The following is a 19,096-nucleotide window of genomic DNA, read 5'->3' as shown; positions in this document are numbered from 1 at the left end:
AAAATTGGGTAAAGGAATTTGAAGATGTTTTTCAAGACCCCCCAAAAGGATTACCTCCTCTAAGGGGCATTGAGCACCAAATAGATTTCATACCCGGTGCTTCTTTACCAAATAGGCCTACATATAGGACCAATCCAACCGAGGCCAAGGAAATTCAACAACAAGTAGAGGAATTAATAGCTAAGGGGTGGGTGCAAGATAGCATGAGTCCTTGTGCTATGCTTGTGATTCTTGTCCCTAAAAAGGATGAGAGTTGGATGATGTGTACGGATTGTCGTGCCATAAACAACATAACCATCAAGTATAGGCATCACATTCCTAGATTGGATGACTTGTTGGATGAATTACGTGGGTCTCAAATATTACTAAAAATTGATCTTAAGAGTGGATATAACCAAATCCGGATTAAATCGAGGGATGAATGGAAAACCTCTTCTAAGACCAAGTTTGCTTTTATATGAGTGGTTAGTCATGCCTTTTGGCTTGACCAATGCTCCAAGTACCTTCATGCGACTCATGCACCATGTTTTAAGGCCTTTCATTGGCAAGTGTGTAGTGGTCTATTTTTATGACATTCTTATTTATAGCTTGTCTTTAGAGGATCATGAGAAGCATGTTAGGAAAGTGTTAGAAACCCTTAGGAAGGAGAGTTTGTATGCTAATTTTTCTAAATGTATGTTTGCATTAGACCATATAGACTACCTAGGGTTTGTTGTGAGTTCCAAAGGGGTGCATGTAGATAAAGAAAAGGTTGCAGCAATTCAACATTGGCCAACACCCACCAATGTTAGTGAGGTACGAAGTTTTCATGCACTTGCTAGTTTTTATAGGCGGTTTGTGAAAGACTTTAGTACCATTGTCGCACCTCTAAATGCAATAGTAAAGAAGAAGGGGTGGTAATGCGGGCTGGCCCGCCCCGCATAGGCCCGCCTCGCACTTAGCCCGCAAAAAGTTGGCCGAGTTGGCCCGCCCCGCATAGAATTTGCAGGCTGATTTTTCTAACCCGCCCCACATAAGGATTGGCCCGCGGGCTAGCCCACATAAGAAATATTTATTAAAAAAATAATTTTTTAAATAAAAATTTTGAATTTTTTTATTTAGATGCATTAGGTAAATGGTCTCATAATATTATTTTCATGAAACATGCATAATCAGATGTTATTAAAAATTTTGGAATGTAAAATATGAGGCTACATGAAGAAAATATGAGGGTGTAGAAAAAAAGTTATACATTTTAAAGTTATGCGGGTAATGCGGGCCAACCCGCCCCGCCCCGCCCCGCACTTGGCCCGTGCGAACTGCGGGTTATGCGGGGCGGGCCTAAGCAGGCCAGCGGGTTGAAATAAGCAACCCGCCCCGCGTTTTTTTCAGCGGGCCGCCGGCCGGCCTGCATGGCCTGCCCCACTTTGCCACCCCTATAAAGAAGGATGTGGTGTTTAAATGGGGACACGACCAAATTGAAGCTTTTGAAACTTTGAAAGAAAAATTAACTAAGGCCCCCATTTTAGCCCTTCCTAACTTTGCTAAGACATTTGAAATAGAATGTGATGCCTCAAACATAGGCATTGGGGTTGTCCTCCTTCAAGAGGGCCACCCCATAGCTTATTTTAGTCAAAAACTCAAGGGGAGTCAACTTAACTACTCAACTTATGATAAAGAACTTTATGCTCTTGTAAGAGCCTTGCAAAATTGGCAACACTACCTTTTTCCAAAGGAGTTTGTGATAGATAGTGATCATGAATCCTTTAAATATTTGAAAGGCCAAAGCAAGCTCAATAAGAGACATGCTAAGTGGGTGGAGTTCATTAAGTAATTTCCTTATGTGATCAAACATAAGCAAGGTAAAATAAATGTGGTTGCGGATGCTCTTTCAAAACGGTATACCTTGCTAAATGTTTTGGATGTTCAATACTTAGGTTTTGATCACATAAAGGAAACCTATAAAGATGACCTTGATTTCTCTCTCATCTATCAAGAGTGTTTAAAAGGAGGGCACAAAGACTTTTTCATCCATGATGGTTTTCTTTTCAAAGGAAAAAGACTTTGTGTTCCTCAAGGGTCTTTATGACAATCTCCTGTTAGAGAGGCACATGAGGGTGGTCTTATGGGACACTTTGGGGTAGTTAAGACTTTAGATACATTGCATGAACCTTTCTTTTGGCCTCACATGCGAAAATCCGTACATAGCTTTTGTGACAAATGCACAGCATGTAGGAAGGCTAAATCTAAAGTGCAACCCCATGGTTTATATACCCCTCTTCCCATCCCAACTATGTCTTGGGTAGACATCTCCATGGATTTTATCTTAGGTCTTCCCAAGACATCAAAGCGTATGGATTCTATCTTTATGGTAGTGGACCGCTTTTCTAAAATGGATCACTTTATTCCATGCCACAAAGTAGATGATGCTTGTTTTATTGCAAATCTTTTTTTAAGGAAGTAGTTCGTTTGCATGGGCTTCCTAGAAGTATTGTATCCAACAAAGATTCAAAGTTCTTAAGTCACTTTTAGAGGACTTTGTGGGGAAAACTCGGAACTAAACTCTTGTTTTCTGCTACTTGCCATCCCCAAACTGATGGTCAGGAAGAAGTGGTTAATCGAACTTTGGATCAAATGTTAAGGTGCCTTATTTCCGGGAACCCAAGGGTGTGGAAAAATTTACTACCTCATATCAAGTTTTCTTATAATAGAGTAGTAAATTCTACTACCTCTCACACCCCTTTTGAGGTTGTCTATGGGTTCAATCCCCTCACACCTCTTGACCTCATTCCTATTCTTGTACTTGATGAGGTGTTGTGCAAAGATGGTTTTGAAAAAACTTCTTTTATTAAAGACTTGCACCACCACATCAAGCTGCAAATTCAAAAGGAAGGTAGGCAAGTATGTTGAGCATGCCAATAAAGGGCGCAAGGCATTGATCTTTGAACCCAGGGATTGGGTTTGGCTCCACTTGAGGAAGGATAGACCTACTCATAGGAAGTCCAAACTTATGCCACGTGGTGATGGTCCTTTTCAGGTCATCAAGAAGATTAATAATGACAATGCCTATGAGTTGGATCTGCCTGATACGTACTTAGATAGTCATTCTTTTAATATCAATGATTTAACTCCTTTCTCTACAGCTCTTCCAAATTCGTGGACAAATTCCCTCCCACCCGGGGAGCATGATGAGGACCAAGAAGAGAGGGCACCTACTACTCAAGCACAACCCATGACCTCAACACCCACCATACCTCAGAGGATTACTAGAAGCAGAGCACAAACTTTGGGTGTTGAGGATCAGTTGGTTTCCCTTTTTGTAATTTCCGTATAGTAGGTTTATATAGCATAAAGAGGAGGTGAAGTTATAGGATTGGGCCTATGAGAAGTCCATTAGGGAAGGAAGGAAACCCTACCTTCTAGAATGTGCATAATGGTGCGGCATTGACTAAAGTCAATACCCTAAACCGCACCATTTTTGTCTTTCCCTTCCTACCCCCACAACTTGATCTCCAAGGCTTCTCATTCTATAAATAGGAGGTCTCCCTCTTTGTATTTACAAGTTGAATAAAATAGAGAAAAGTTACTCTGCAGATTTTTTTGTGTGAATGATTAGTGAGGCTTGTCCTCTTAGTCTTAGTCTTATCTTGTGAGTTTTAAGAGCTCTCAAGTGGCGGCATCTTTCACTTATCTTGGAGTCATTTCACCATCCAAGTGGTGTGCAACCATTCTCAATTCCATTTCTCATAAGCTTCTTTTTCCTTCATCTTTTCCTTCCATTATCATTCCATTCTATTCATAAACATGTTCTTATTTTGCTTCCTTATGTCTATTTGGTTTTTACATGTTGCTCTTGTTTTCCTTATGTAATTCCGCACCATATCTTGTCATCATCTTCACCATATAATTGTATTTTCTTTTTGCCTTTGTGAAATGAACTTTTACATCTACTTAACCACTTGGTTAAGTTAATGTCCAGAGGGGATTTTCCTTAGATTTTCACTCTTTAATTGTCTTAAAATCTCAATCATAAATCTAAAGTGTCACCTAAATGAACCATCCTAAAATCAACTCACATTAGTCATTCCAAGCATGCAACATTGTCAATTAAAAAGAGTAAATTGACTTTCTGCATTAATGAAAAAAAAAACTATATTAAACACCTACATTTTCAATTACATCTATTTAAAAACTATATATAATAGTAAAATATTAAACTAAGTTATTTCATTAAAATATAAATTAAATTATTAAATAAAAATTAATAAAAGTAGTTAAGTATAAATTTTGTAGAGTGTCAAATCCGATGAAGCAGAGCTATAAGTTGGTAGCTAATGTCAGCCTTGTCCCCCCGAACCCAAAACTATAAAGCAAATAACGCTACATATACTTTGTCGTTAGGCTTTGATTTATAGTTGTAAACAGTTACAAGCACAGAAGCACACTAATTTTGTAAATTTTGAAATTATTGTAGTTTTAAGTTCTAAGTTTGTTACGGTTGAGGACAAAATGAATGATAAATGGTGTGAAATCGATGCATAAAGTAGAAACGGAAAATCTAACAGGGAATGACCTAACTTTTATGTGGCTAGCTATAGAATTATTGGTCGCTTTCACAGGTGTTGTTCCCCTAATATGTGCACTTTGCATCAACAATTATTTTCAAGGCATTGCTCTATCTTTTCAAACATTCATCGCACTAACAATTTACTTCTATGATTTGACTATTTGTGGGTAGGATTCAATTTCATATTTTTTTAAAATACTTAAATACAGCTGAAGTTTTTTTTAGTTTAGAGGGTCTCTTTTGAATTGAATTTTTTTTAAAAGGATTTATCACGAAATTATTTTATAAAATAATTATTATCTTGAAATGATTCATATTTATTTATTTATTTTTATTGATGAAAAAAATTGTTAAAAAAATTATTTTTAAAGTTTTAAATATGTTTAGCTAATTTTCTAGTTAGTCCGTAACTATTTAACTAGTTTATAAACTTTTTCAGTAATGTGTTTTTGTATTGTGAAAAATGTCTTTTAAGATTTTGTTCGTCCTGTGTATTTTATTGATTATTTTTTCATAAGCTTTTATAATCGATATATTAGGAATATTTTTCTAAGAAATTTCTTAACGTTTTAGGATTTCATATTTGGTGATTATAGATAATAAATATTATTAAATATATATTAATTTAATATAATCAACTTATTATAAAGTTAAATTTAATTTATGGGATGTTGAATCGATTAACACGAATCAAATATTACTATTCATATTAGTCTAACTTGTACTTAATTAAATGTGTTAAGATGATAGTTAGGTGAAAGATATTTTTAGAAGATCAACAAAATATATTTTAGTAAATCATAAATTATGTATATAATAATAATTTAGAATATTAATATTTTTTATTTTTAAATATTATTTTTGTTTAAAATATGAATGATTTGAAGGAGCAATGTTACCAACAATGATAGCATGAGGTCACAAGTCCTTGGCACCACTTAAGAGGAGAGACTTCTCTGATCCCAATCACTCACTTTGTGTGGTGTTTGATCTTTCTACTTTAGAGTAAAATTAATCTTATTATTTCCAATAATTGCATATAATTTGCAAGGGCTTATTTAGATCGTTAAAAACATGTTCAAATAAGGAGTTTTTAATCATTTAATTCATTCTTTATTAGATGTAATATGTAATTCTTTAATATAAATCTTAATTAAGTGTGTAAACACTATTTAACTCGTCCAATCCAACTTTCCAAACAGGGCTCAATATTTGTCTATACAATTCATATTCCTCTAAACTAAATTATGATATGCCAGAATACCAAATCATACCAAGTGTTAAAGATCAAAAAATTTATCACAACATCATGTACAAATGGGTGCTTATTAGATCCTTTTGGAACATGTTTAAAGTTATTTCTTACATTGAGATCAAATTAATACGTATTTGTTTGAGTTGTAAGCATTTTAGCAGGATTAGGAAAAATAGAACAAATATAATGTCAGAGAAATAGTAAAACATAATTGATATGCAGAGAGTCTCCCTCCCCTATTTTTAATTTGTTTAATATAGAGTTATTCTTACAATATTACTATTTGTTTATATAAATCTTGATATCTTCCCTCTCCATGTTCTCCATATTGATTGGCCTTGTACGAGCATTTTAAGAAGAAATGACATCATTCAATACTTTAGGTAAAATGGTTCTGGGAATAATATGATCACGTCACATATGACATTCTTTAGGACTTGATAAGTCTAGGGGTTTAGAGGGTTCAAATGACATGTTCCTTTTTCTAAAATGCTTAATGAAAAGGGGTTTAGTACTTATTATATTTACTGTTATCATAATATATTATACAAGTATATGTTGTTCTTTTGATTATTTTTAATTTTATCCAGGAAAAAATTGATGAACTAATGTTGACAAATCCAAAAGGTGGTTCATATATATCTCCAAAAGATCCAATTGGTATCATATTTGGTAAGGAGCATACGAGTCGAGTTAGAGGGCTATCATATGGAGCTTGTCCCAACCTTGCTTTCAAAGGATCCACAACAAGGCTAAGTGGTATGAACTATGCTTCCTCTAGTTCAACTTCATCAAATGTGGAGGACAAGGTAACTCAAATGGAAACTGAGCTTGCAATTGTGAAAAATCAAATGAACACTTTCCTTGCATATATTGCTTTAAGGAAAGATGTTCTAGAATATTTTGCTGCAATGGCAGCTAATTTGGTTCATGCATCCATCAGTGAGGTATTAATATATTTATATATTTATTGGTGTCTTTTATTATATAATTATAAATATTCAAATTCATTAACTTCAAATTATTTATTTCAGGCATCAGATAATGGAAGTGGTGCTCCATCACCTAATCAAATAATAGGATCAAGTGCTGGAAGCAAAACTGATTAGGGATGTGTGTTTTAATTTTAAACTTGATTAGGGATGTATGAACTTTTGATCAATTATGTGTTTTAATTTTAAAGTTGATTAGGGATATATGAACTTTTTATGTGTTTTAATTTTTAGTTATGTATCAACTTTTGAACAATATCATGTGTGCTTTAATTTTCAAAGAAATGAATGGATGATTATAACTTTATACATTATTTTATTTTATTATGAAAATATATTATGTTTAGGTTAATTGTACAAACCAGATTATAAAAAAGTGGTGGTTAAATTTAATTTATTCAGAATTAAAATTACGTCAGTTAAAAATGTCACATTATACCTTATATAATAACGTCATAATCTTCTTCAATGAATTAAATTGCGACAGTTATAACTAACACTACTTACATATAAAAACCGCCACTTTAAACATAGTGTTAAAATGACGGGTGTTGCGGCGGATAGCGTAAAAGCATCACATTAAACTTTGTGGTGTCCAGTTTTATGGCTATTTGGGAACCCGCCACACGCGTATATTGTGGCGGTTATAAACGCTAGTTTGTACGAAAATAACCGCCACAATATACACGTTTTTTGTAGTGTAAGTTATACAAATCATATTTAATCAAAATGCAGTGCTTGAACCTTATAATGTTTTCTAATAAGTTTCAACGAATATATCTTATGACTATTTTGTCCAAGATAGTAAAAACATTATGAGAGTAATTGATATATCTTTGTAAAATATATTTTGTGAAAACACAACTATACTTGATTACGATTTAAATCTCTATTAGAAAACATTTTTCGAAATATACTATGATAATATTCAAGAGAAACTATGAAATATTTATTCCAAAACTTGAATGTATTGATTATATGTTTTGAATTAATTTCTAAAAATGGAATGTATTGATAACTCACTTGATATTTTAAGATGTTAAGAAATTTTTATTAAGTGATATATTTGCTCTCAGAATTTGAATATATTAAATGACTAGTAATGATACAACCTAACTCGACAAGCAGATGACCAAGGAAACAACAAACACTTCACAACTAGGTCAATCATCTCAGCATACAAGACCAGACCCCACCAGGCCTCAGAAAAGCATCAGTAGAAGAAGAACCAAACATGGACCAAAATATCAGTTATTCTTCCTTCTAGTCTTTTCACAAGACAAGTTTATGTAAAATAAATTGGGATCACTTTAGGGATGCCAAATAGAAGAAGAAACTAGATTAGGGTGTACTTAGTATAATATTGGGTTTGTGCCAAACCCACCAAAAAAACCTAGCTTCTAGAAATCATTTCCAAAAATGACCTTTAACCTAATTTCCAATAGATGTAAGCTAGCATGGGTGGCACTCCACTTTGACCTACCTCCGAGAAGGTTTCTCAAATGACACCCTTACCCTTATATCTTGCTCTCCAAGACACTCTCTCCTATAAATAGAGTGTCTTGCCTCATGTATTTCACACATTGAATTTTGAAAGTAAAGAAACTCTGTCATAGTGTCTAGTGAGTTGAGTCTCTTATTTTCTTGGGTCTTATCTTGAGTGCTCTTTACTTCAAGTGGCGGCTCTACACCACTCATCTTGGAGTACCCCATCCTCCAAGTGGCGTGATAGCCTTTCATCTTCATAAGCTTTCTTCATCTGTTCACCTTTTTCCTTCTTTTTCTTTGCGCCACTTTTCTCCATTCTCTGTGTCATTGTGTTTTCTCTTTGCCTTCTAGAAGTGAACTTTCACACTTACTTAACCACTTGGTTAACTTCGTGTCCCGTGGGAATCTTCTTTGGGTTTCTCACCATAACGGTTAATCCAAAAGTCATAAAAAAAGAGTAACCTATAAATATGTGAAATCTTAAAATCAACTCACATCATGCAATCACAAAGGTTTTCTAATATGTTTTTAGGAACCATGAAGATGCATAGGAGAACAAGGACAAGTTTCCTTATCAAGCGTCCCATGAGCAAAATGAAGCTATTGCAGAGCGAGATATGTGGAATTCAATTAGATACATTCAAATTTTTGCATATAACCAGAGAAAGAGAAATATAGAAAGAGATTAAGTTGAGGAAAGAAAAAGTGAGAACGAGCATTAAAGACGCAAGTCATAACTTTCCTTATTCAGGTTTTGATATGTTAAAGAGTCAATACAACATCCGAGAATAACATATTAAAGAAAATATTTGAAAAACAAGTACATGACTATTAGAAGTTCATAATTCACGCTATGAATAATGATTCAAGAAGCATAAGATAAATCATATCAATGTTCCAAGAAGAAAAAGAAATTTAGAATATATATGATGCAATAAACAAAGCAAATGTTTCCATACTTAGGTGCAAGATAAATACACTGAAAGCATTTGTGACAAAGATATGATTGAAGATTCAAGTCACAAGCTTTAAAGGGCTAATGTTCACATCATAAGTTCATAAAGAAAACAATTCAAAATTGTTTCTTATACTCAAAGATGTCAAGAATATAATCAAAGCAAGAGTTTCCATATTCAGTGTCTAAGGAGGTTGAAGATGATGAATAGTTCACGAAATTAAGGATACCCTCATATCACATCATTAATGACTCAACATTTACATTAGGACCGAAAGAAGAAACATTTCAAATACAATTGAAATCCAAAGATGCAATTGAATCAATCAAGAGCAAAGATTTCCTAATCCATCATCCAACGGCTATGTGAACAAAGGAATGAATGAAAACTTCAATGACAACTATTTTAACCAATATATAAATACATTAAAGATGAATAACACAACACAGAAGCATGCGAGCATATTAAGATCATTACAGTCTATCTAAGATTTAATGTATTAGTGTTCTGAGAGAATATTTCATATTTGTTATTAGAGCACTCAAAGTTTGGGGAGTGATCCTTATATTGTAAATGATGGAAGAGTACCTTCATTCTTGGAGGATTGTTGGTGGAATTTGCGGAAGCTTAATGGAGGTTCATGGTCAAGGCTCTCCTTGGAGGTGCAGGTAAGGTATGAAATGAGAGTGGTGAGGTCATCTCTCTTTGGTAGAATGGAAATTGAAGATCAATAGTCTAACCTTGAGAGTTTTTTGACAAGTAGTGATATTGGCTCAAATTTGGCAGCAATTCACTATTATATTAATCTTGTAAAATCATGAGCCAAGGCACTCCTTATATAGCAATGGAGGCCGGTTTACACCAAGGTAAAAAAAGAGGGAAATTCAAAGCTATTCTAAATGAAAATTGGCGCCTAGAATTCAGCACATGGGAGGCATGTTCTAGAATCTAGAATGTGCAATTGGTTCTAGAACTTGTGCTCCTAATTGGGCTAGCTTGGACCGGTCTAAGTTTAATTAAGATTTTAGAAAATTCTAATTAAACTTAGGTTGGTATTTTAGGTACCAATTGTCATTTTTAACAAAATTACAAAAGAAATATTTTATGCTAATTTTGACAAGAATTTTAAATGCTATTCTACGCTAGAGGCTATGGCGTCTTGAGCATGTATAGGTAGGTCTCTCTGCCATCAATGGCAGTATTCCAATCCTCTTGAAGCTTCTTAGCCATGGCCCTAGTGATTGGCCCAATTTGACATGTTGATGGGCTTTTGATTGAGGTGGTGCTTGGGCCTCTTCCATCAGTAAATCCTTAACTGTGTGAAGTTTTCTCTGTGAGCTTTCATTTTTTCTCTCTTACCGAGAGTGTTTTCCTCACTTGTTAAGAGGTCTTAGTCTCAGAGGGAGATTGAGACTTGTTACCTAGAGTGGTTTAAAATACTTGTGTACCTGAAGAGATGGAGGATACTAGTGTATCTAGATAGGTGTATAATACTTAAGGCTCTTAAGCGGGGAGCTTAAGGGGACTAGGCATAGCCCTAGCGTTTGGGGTGAACCAGTATAAATCCTTGTGTATACTTTTCTCTGTCCCTTATCTCTTATAATCTTCTTTGTGTTGATAAAAAGTCAAATTAAGTTCAAGCTCCATTCAACCCCTTCCCCTTTTGGAGCCAATTGTACCTACAAAATTAAGTTCATTGAAACTGCAAAATAATTGGCTAATATATTTACCAAACCTCTAGGTAGGGATTGATCCAACTTCTAAATGTATAGATTACTAAATTTTTATCATTTGATTGAAGTACATCAAAAGGGTTACTTTTCTTAGGAGAATTAATTATTTTGCATAATAATTTGTCTAATGTAAATACTTTTACCACGAAATGTTACCCTCGGTACATTAAATTTACCATTAAAATTTTCATACTACATTGATTCTCTACCTTACGTGTCTTCTTTTGATTGCATTGTTAAAAAGTTTGTTGTTTTGGGTGTTGACTATGTTACTTTCCTTTATTATCAAGAAAGGCTAGTCAAATCTGACTAGAAGAAAATTGACCTATGTAGTTTCCCAAAAACTGCAGTTAGTTACAAATTCAATGATGGTTACCTAATCAATTAATTACATTCTTCTTAAAAAAAACCAATCTCACTCATATTCTATTAGGCATTATTTCATAACTTTGTAAGAAATGTCTTATTCACGATCACCACAAAGGAAGAGATCTAAATCCAGTAGAGAGATTTCGCAAACTAGGTTTGGGCCTCTGGAAAACTGTTTCTAGGAGATAATGAGAAAATCGTTGTCTTCTTGCATTAGATGAGTAGTAAACTCATCAACATTCCAAAAACTGCTAAGTCTCAACTGGCTTAAGAAATAACAATTACAAGATGTCAAAAAGCTTCTGAAACACCGAAAGCTTCAATGATTTCTGGAACTCAATGCTAATATATTTCCAGATCTTGTTAAAGTTTTCTATACTAATCTCACTTTTGAAGTGGATACTTTAAAGTCTCAAGTTAAAGGAGTAGACATGGTCATAAAAACTAACGTCTGGCCTTCTATCACTAGGATAAAGTTTTCTGGTGCACAAGTTGGCAAAGGAAACACAAGCATTGTTGAAGACTTCAACAAAATTCAATTTTACAAAAGTTGTTTGAGGAATTCACACTCTCAAGTTAAAGGCTTTTACATTGGGGTCTCAAGTTGAATGAACGATTGATAGCATTCATTACTACAAGGATGCTCACACCACGGGGGAGTAATCATGTCATTCTCACTGAAGAAGACTTAGTTATGATATATTGCATCATGACAAAGGTCAAGGTAAATTGGATATATGTAATAAAAGACCACATATTTAAATCCAAACGACTATCAGACTATAGGTTTCCCTATGCCATTTTGATATCTAAGTTCCTTCAATATTTTGAAATTGATCATAAAGAATAACTTTTTGAAGCTATCAAACTAAGTCATGAGATGAACAATGGCACTTTGGTCAAAATGGGTTTTATTAAGGCTAGTGACAAGTGGGTAAGTTATGATGATGTTGGTAGTTCATTTGTTCCAAGTGTCATTGAATACAATGTTAATGGTATGCATGCACTGATTCCCTATATTCCTCTTATTGATCATGGTGAACCTTTGTCTTCATTTGAAAGGATGGTGTTGAATCGTCTAGACACCATATTGGGTGATCAAAGAGACCATTATAATTTCAACAAAAACTTGCAAAATTTCAATATGGAAAGGAGGACTAGGATTTGCATTTCATCTTTATGCATTTCATGTTTAACATTTTTATCTTTCTGTTGAACATTGTTATGTTTCTATTATGTATTTTAAATTTTTTATTTGATGTTTTTTTCTATTTCTCCCTAGTATTAGTTTCCATTTGAAGAAGCCAAAGGGGGAGAAATGTGTGTATTCTTATGGTGTATTGTTGCTATATTATTTTTTGGCCTCTGTGTTTTACTTGTACCTTTTGCAACGCATCTTCATCAAAATTAGATACACAATCATTTGGTGGTTTATCTTCATCAAATAAGGGGAGTTTGTAAGACTTTAAGACTGCACTGAGATATATCTGATGTATCCAAAGATCATTTCATGAAGATGAGGATTGTAGTTGTATATTCAGTTGATTTTGTTGTATTTTGTTTATTGCTCTCCTCCCAAAACTTTTTTATCCTAAAAGAAAAACTCCAAAATATGTTTTTCAAATTGTTTTGGAACTTGTTAAGAGGATTTTAATAAGTTAATTGACATATTAGTCTGTTAAAATGTTCTTAACTAAAGTCTTTATGAAATGAAGTCAATATTTTAATTGGTTGATTTATCGAATCAATTTATCAAAACCACTTAAGTACTTTTGAAGTTCAGGAAAATGTTTTTATCAGAAGTAACCTTTTGTCTAAAACTAACAATTTGTTTGATAGAAGAATGTTGATTTTTAAACCTTGACTTCAATTCACTATTTTCATTCTTAAGTAAAATCAACATATTATTTTAAATATTTAATCTAATAAATTTAACTGTTTCAATTCCAAATCAAAACTATTTTTAAAGTTTAAATATTGTTTTCAGAAAGGTTTCAAAGACAGAAAAATAGATAGCTTTTTTCATACTTCTGAGAAAAAGAAAAGTTTTTTAACTGAACTTTTGAATCATGAAGAAAATATTTTAGCCTCCTGCTGCATAAACTCATGTGTATTCATTCTTAATTCAAAAACTCTAAGTGTGGTGGTATACAAAAGTAGATAAGGTGTCTAACTTACGTAGTATGTCTTGTGTGTGTTTGAAAAAAGTTCTTGTAGGATTCAAGAGTTGTTTTCGTGACTGTCTAGATTTGTATTAATCTTTGTTTTAGTAAATTTTTAACTGGTGTGGTTGAGGACTAGATGTAGCTCTTGAGAAATAGTGAACCAATATAACAACTCGTGTGTGATTCTCTTTCTTTTTTTCTTTCTCTTTACATTTTTGCTTTCAAATTTCATGTAGTATTTCTTGATTATCAAAAGTTCAACTGATTTATTAATTGATCTGACAAAATTTAACTAATTAAATTTTCTAGTTTCTTCTGGTTAACTACATTTTAATTTTTTTTTTCAATATTCTAATTAGTTGATTTTATAAAAATATTACTCTAACTCATCTTTTGCAAAAATCTTTGAACATTTAATTTTCCCCACTTGATCTGGCCAACGTTTATAACCCATTATTCTACCTTTCATCTTTTTTTTTCTTTACAAATACAAAATGTTTATTTTCTTAATAATTATATTACTCCTAAAAGTAGATTGTCAAGTGGTTTGTAGAATGTAAAAACATTACGGTTCCTTTCAACAATGTTAGCATAAATCTAAACAAAAAGAACGTTAATTTATTTTAAATAAAATTAAAATTAAAATGATAACTTTAAAAATATGGGAAGTTCATTTACATTGTGTTTCGTTCTGGTGATTGACTATTTATGACGATCGAAAAGTTGGATGGCTCCGCGTTTGGATCCACTGATATGTAACGAAATGAGAGCGAGGAAAAGCGAGATGACTATTGTTTAGTGGCTCGCTCGAATGCAAAGAAAGGCAACGCAAGACATGTATGCATTCCAAAAATACGATTTTAACCTCCTTTTACTTATGTATGGTAGCAAAAACATACGACATCGATTATCCAAGACATATTGAAGCAACCATAATCGATTGTGACATTTTTTAATGGATAATCAATTATTCATTTCCCATAATTGATTATGGGTCATTTTTTAGAAGATAATTGATTATATGAATTTCATAATCGATGTTGTGTGTATTTTGTGCAAGCTAATCGATTATGCTTGCAAGAGAATCGATTATGAAAGATGTTTTGTGCTCTTAACCCTAGTTACAGTTGTTTAGTTGTTTAATTGAAGGAGAATGAGAAAGGGAGGGAGAGGGAGAAGGAGAAGAAGAAGGGGAAAGAGGAGAAAGAAGAATGAGAAAAAGGAGGAGAAGAGAAGTAGAAGTAAAATGTGATATTTTATACATAAAAGTATTTTATAATACTATTAATAAAAATAAACAATAAAAACTAAAAACAATAATAATTTATAATAGTATTAATTATAATAAGATAAAAAAAAGTAATAATACAAATAAAATTAAGATTTAACATTTAATTATTTATAGTAATAAAAATAATATAATTATCTTAAATAATAATTGTAACAAATAAAATATTAAAAATTATTTCATATTTTTATTTAAATACAAAATTAAGTAATTTAGGATTTGTATTTCTTTATGATTTTGAATAATTTAGAAATTTTATTTATTTCAAACAAAATTTAAAGACTAAATTAAATCATTTAGATTTGTATTTATTTCATATTTTGAATAATTTAACATTTTTTTATTTCAAAATTTTATTTAAATAGAACATTAAATAATTTAAAATTTTATTAAAATAGAACATTAAATAATTTAAAATTTATATTTATTTAAGATTTTGAATAATTTAGAATTTTTTTTTCAAATTTCTTATTTATATAGGTGATTAAATAATTTATGATTTATATTTATTTAAGATTTTGAATAATTTATGAATTTTTTCTTTTGTATTTTTATTTAAATTGATATCTAAATAATTGGAAATTTGCATTTATTTAGGATTTTCAATAATTTAATAATTTTATTTATTTCATATTTTTAAAAATATGACATTAAAATAATTTACGTTCATATTTAATTAAGATGTTAAATAATTTAGGAATTTTATTTATGTGAACTTTATATTTAAATAGGGTAATAAATAATTTAGAGTTTGTATTTATTTAGGATTTTGAATAATTTAAGAATTTTATTTATTTCAGATTTTTTTTATGCCCCCATTTGCTTCTGCGGATGAGGTTGGAGTGAAGATTGGCGAGCGAGTACCTTGTTTGTTTCCACTGTTTTGGAGGTGTGCCTGTGTGGATGGAGGAGCGGGTAGCTAGCAAATTGTCATTTTCACACAAATGCGCGAATTTGATATGATTATACGTAGGAGCATACGTTTTTACGTTGATACCCTTACCCTAACATGTGCATGCATCACAATTTTCTCAAATTAGGCACTGTGCAAGGAATCAAAGAATTTTGGAAAAGGTAAAATCGATTTTGCATGCAATGTGTGAGAACGAAAATCGATTTTGTCATACAGAAAAATCGATTTTGGGGATTTTGTATGGGGAGAAAAATCGATTCTTGTTTAGCTTTTAGTCATGAAAATCAATTTTTGAGACTTTGTACTCATGAGAGAATCGATTCTCATGCCTTTATAAAACACCCAAAATCGATTTTGTTTTCTTTGGTGCCATTGAGAATCGATTCTCCTTGTATTTGAACTACATAGAGAATTGATTCTCTTACTGTGTTTCTTTTTTTGTTGGTTTTTTTAATTTTTAAAAATTTATATTTATATTTTCTCTTGCTTTTCAGGTTATATCTTGAGTGGTTGGAGTTGTGTAGTTGAAACCTAAAAAAGTTATTTGATAGTACTTAAAACCTAAAAAAAAAATATATCATAACTCATTATTTAAATATTTTTAATAGAAAGGGTAAATTTGTAAACTTACATTTTACACCTTTAAAAAAATTTATAAATTCCCTTCTAACTATCACATTACTCACAAATCTCAATAAACCATCCTCACAAATCTCAATAAACTATCCTCACAAATCCACCCATCATCCCTCAATCCAAACAACCTCACACATCCTCTCTAATATTCACAAATTCACTCCTTCTCATCCTCACAAATCCCTTCCCCAATCCAAACAGATCCTTAAAGTATGAAATTAAATAATTTAGATTTATATTTATTTAATATTTTGAATAATTTAAGAATTTTTTTTATGTCATATTTTTAAAAAAATTTAGGACATTAAATATTTTAGGGTTTTTATTTTTTAAAGAATTTAAATAACTTGGAAATTTATTTAATATTTTTATTCAAATACAACATTAAATATTTTATAATTTGTTTTTTAAAGAATTTAAATAATTTAAAAATTTATTTCATATTTTTTTTAAATAGGACATTAAATAATTTAGAATCTAAAATTTTTATTTAAATCAATTCTTTTTAAAATAGGAAATTAAATAATTTATATTAGTATTTATTTAAGATTTTAAATAATTATAAAAAAATATTTATTTCATATATTTAATTAAATTAGACATTAAATAATTCAAGATTTGTATTTATTTATGATTTTGAATAATTTAAAAATTTTATTTATTTCAGATTTTTATTTAAATATTTTTATTTAAATAGAACATGAAATTATTTAGATTTATATTTATTTCAGATTTTGAATAATTTAGAAACTTTATTTATTTTAAAAATTTATTTAAATAAGACAATAAATAATTTAAGATTTATATTTATTTAAAAAAATTAATAATTTAAGAATTTTATATGTGTCAAAATTTATAAAATATTTTTACATAAATTTTAATTTGTTTATATATAAAAAAATTAATTATATTTCATTTTAATTTAATTTTATAATAAATTTGTAATGTTATATTACTTATTTGTAAAATTTATTTTATGAATCACATTATTCATAATTTTCTTAAGTTTTTTTCTTTTTGATTTCTAATTATCTATTCTATAATAAAAACAAAATCATTTTCCATTCACTTTTTACCTTAAATATACCGAAATTGAGTCGTTGACGTAAATAGTGTAAAGGTGAAGGATCCTGTTTAACCTAAAACTTATGCTAAAATAAAGTTGAAAGTATTAATAGGAAGTTGGTGTTTGAATTGATCTGTAAGATTTAATTGATGAGTGATGAATGTTGGTTAAGATGAGTAAAGTCCATATAGGCGACTCTCACCAAAATTCAAACTCAAGAAAAACGTCATCCATTACGCTTTTCATGCATCGATAATCAAAACTAATAATTATATCATTATTTTATATTCTTACTTACATTTTATTAACACTTTGTTTAGGTATTATTATTATTCACCTCAACATATCTGTATTTCTTTATATCCAGTTATTTTAACCACTACGAAAAATAGAAATAAATAATTCGACTATCTTATTTTATTTTCTTATTTTTGCTGATTTATGTTTAAAATTTGTGAGTGAAGGTTATGCCGTGGTGTTTCTTATTTTCTTTTGGAGAGAAACCAAAACCACATTAACATCCATGTTGTATTTGCCATAATTTATTTTATTTTATTTTTTTATAGATAATTAATGTTGTGTTATGTTTTTTTGAATTATAATTGATGTTGACCTAGTTTTTTATTTAATATCTATATTCATTACAACCATAATCAATTTTTCTGATAATTTGAAGCATTTTAGAAATTTTATATATTTAGAATTTAAATTTTATATATTTTAAAAATTTTATGTAAAAAGTATATTAAATAATTTGATATTTATATTTATTTATAACTTAGAATATTTTGAAAATTTATATAATTTCTTATTTTTATTCAAATAAGACATTAAATATTTAAGATTTTTATTTAATTAGCAAATCAAATACTTAAGATTTGTATTTATTTAAAATTTTAAATATTTTAAATTTTTATTGAAATAAAAAATCAAATAATTTAGATTTGTATTTATTTAAGATTTTGAATATTTTAAGAATTTTATATATTTCAAACTTTTATTTAAATAGGAAGTGTATTTATTTAGGATTTTGAATATTTAAAAAATTTATATATTTAAAATTTTATTTAAATAGGACATTAAATAATTTAAGATTTGTATTTATTTAAGAATTTTAAATATTTTAAAAAATTATATCTTTCATATTTTTATCTAAATAGAACATTAATTTGTATTTATTTAAAATTTTAAATATTTTAAAAATTTTACATATTTCAAATTTTTATTTAAATAAAATATTAAATAATTTAGGATTTTTATTTACTTATAATTTTAAATATTTTAAGAATTTTAGAACATTAAATAATTTAGGATTTGTATTTACTTATAATTTTAAATATTTTAAAAAATTTATATATTTCACATTTTTATTGAAATAGAACATTAAATATTTAGAATTTGTATTTTTTTAGGATTTTAAATATTTAAAAAAAAATTATATATTTCGTATTTTTATTTAAACAGAATTTTTTTTTCTGACAATTATAAATATGCTCTGACAATCTCACATTGTATATTTTTTCTGAAATTAATTCTTGTACAGTACTGAAAATAATATTTTAATTAAAATAATTATAATTTATAAATAAATTAATGAAATTAATTTTTCAACAATTTTTAATAGAAAAGTAAATTTTAATCTTATATTTTTTACAATAAAAAAATACAATTTCAATCACATTCAAATCA

The sequence above is a fragment of the Phaseolus vulgaris genome, chromosome 1 (assembly GCF_000499845.2).
Source record: "Phaseolus vulgaris cultivar G19833 chromosome 1, P. vulgaris v2.0, whole genome shotgun sequence".
Lineage (NCBI taxonomy): Eukaryota > Viridiplantae > Streptophyta > Magnoliopsida > Fabales > Fabaceae > Phaseolus > Phaseolus vulgaris.
The sequence above is the reverse complement of the archived record's forward strand: the minus strand, read 5'-3'. Positions refer to the sequence as shown.